This window comes from Sorghum bicolor, chromosome 5, assembly GCF_000003195.3.
Source record: "Sorghum bicolor cultivar BTx623 chromosome 5, Sorghum_bicolor_NCBIv3, whole genome shotgun sequence".
NCBI classification, from domain to species: domain Eukaryota; kingdom Viridiplantae; phylum Streptophyta; class Magnoliopsida; order Poales; family Poaceae; genus Sorghum; species Sorghum bicolor.
This window is the reverse complement of record NC_012874.2, coordinates 54515043-54517300: the sequence shown is the minus strand read 5'-3', so window position 1 is coordinate 54517300 and position 2258 is coordinate 54515043. Positions and strand designations below refer to the sequence as shown.

The window sequence follows — 2258 nt, the reverse complement described above, 5'->3', positions numbered from 1 at the left end:
CGAGTCACAAAAAAACCATGTTAAAATGCAAATTTGTAGAATTTTCTAACAAAGTTTAGATATTATTATAATTATCCTATGGTAATTTGGAGATAGAACTATGAATTATCCGAAGCAAACAAATAGTTTTAATTTTTTGTCTAACTCCAAGATATTGGCTTCAATGAAATGTATGATCCAAAATATATTTTTATAATTTTTTTGAATCTAACTTGGAGCTACAGGCAGTTCAATTTGGAATTAGTTTTAACATACACAAAGAAATTAATTTAACCTATAGAAAATAATAAATCTGTTTGAAAATTTCTAAAACTCCGATGACGCTACATATATATAGATTATTGCTCATAAAAAATGGATTGTAAAAGACATTTTTAGGTTGTTTTGTACTGATAATAAAAAGAGTAAATAATAAATCATTTTGAGATTGTAAACGAAGAAGCAATTTTGTATTTGGTCCACTAGTGATTCAGCCTGTTTCAGCCCATGTCAAAACATATCCGCTTTCCACCGTTAAATCGACTTTGAACGGATAAGATTCGCAAAATGCTAAATAAAACCCACGCTCACTTCTTCCCCTCTGGCAGTCAAAACCCTAGGCCCTCACTCTATTTTCTCCCTCACATAGTCCTCCACAGCTCCCGCTCCCCTTCTCTGGCGGCGCAGATCCACGCCCGAAGCTTGTCACAGCCGCCGTCCTCGCCGCTATGGCCGCTGTTCCTACCACGCGGTCATTTGGGCCACATCCCCGCACTGTGAGCTCGTCGGGTAGCCTGGCGGCGGTGCGGCATGAAGCCCTGGCCGATGGAAGCGCGGCGTGCGACCTAGGTACCCTAGGCAGTGTGCGGTGGTGCGGCCAGGCCAAGGGCATTGCCGCTGTCTGGTGCCGCATGTCCCCCTGCTCCAGGCAGCAGTGAGATCTGGCGAGGTGGCTCGGGCAGATCTGACGAGGTGGCGTGGTGCAGAATAGTTCCAAGTAAGTATTGTCATCTATAGATCCCTAATAAATGGAATCTGATGCATTTTCATTCCTTTTAGCTCATCATGTTTATCGCAGTCCAATTGTTTCCCAAAAAAAAAGTTTATCGCAGTCCAACATACTTTTTCATTTTCTAAGGCTATGAGATCTCATTAACAGAGTTGAACCAAACGACTTCATTCACAAGAGCGATTCAATATATCAATTATTTTCCTTTGTGCAGTTTTCAATGGGATGGGAGGACCTGAAGGGGTAGTATCCAGCGTAATTTCAATGGTAGGTAGAAAATTATTCTTTTCTCATCTCCTGTGATTTGCACGTTGGTAAAATGTCCAAGTGACATTAGTTTAGCTTTTCATTCTTCTAAGTAGTGTTTATGGTTATCCATTTTAGCTTGCAAATTTGGATGAATTTGTGGGTTATTGGTTCAGTATATGAGTAGCAGTAATTTCTCAAATTTACAGAATTGTTATGCTTGAGAACTATTGGCTTTCTATGCTCAGTCGAAGGTCTTGTTTGCTACCGATTTAGCCCCATTGCTGTGCCTTAACAAGCTCACACACAGTCCGCCATCAATACTTGGTAATTTCCATTGATTCATTATTAACCATAAAAGAAGTTTGCTACACGGATATGTTCTTGGGATTTCTAAATTTATTTTTACATGGTTACAACCATGTTGATTGTATTTTTATGTGAGCCACGCTGATTTCATACATGCTTAGTAATCAATTCTTTTTTCTATTTTCTCATGTAGGTATGCAACCAGAAAATGTACAACTTGGGCCAAAACATAGTGTGGTGGGAGGGCTTGACATTGGAGTTAGTAATGCACCTACTTTGGAAACTATTATTGAATTGTGTGTTGTGATGTATGGACTTCATGTAAGGATGAATGATAATTGAACTTGTAATATTCTTATGGATATGTTAATGTCAATATAATGGTTGGGCGCCATAACAAAATGTCTATATGCATATCATGTTTCAATTGAATATAATAATTAGAATAGTAGAATATACTCTGCAATTATTTTTTTATTGTCAGTATAGATTTCCTTGGGGGTTGGACCCTCAAGGAAATCAGAATTAACTTGGCGGCCAACCTTCAATGAAGTCATCCTTGAGTGCCAGAACCGCCAAAGAAACTAATTTCCCTTAGCTTCTATCCTTGAGTGTGTTTGCTTGACGGTTCGTGGTCAAGGATCATTTCCTTGGCAGTTTAACGCCTTTCCTTGACAGTTTTTGGCACTCAAGACAATTTGGGATTGTGGTAGTG

The 2258-nt window shown here is 39.0% G+C and overlaps 1 long non-coding RNA gene across 1 annotated transcript; it reads left to right on the top strand.

The window, feature by feature from the left end:
* On the top strand, positions 897-1913 carry LOC110435244. Its single transcript, XR_002452854.1, has 3 exons — positions 897-976; positions 1203-1255; positions 1737-1913. It is a non-coding gene; the product is annotated as an uncharacterized LOC110435244 (long non-coding RNA).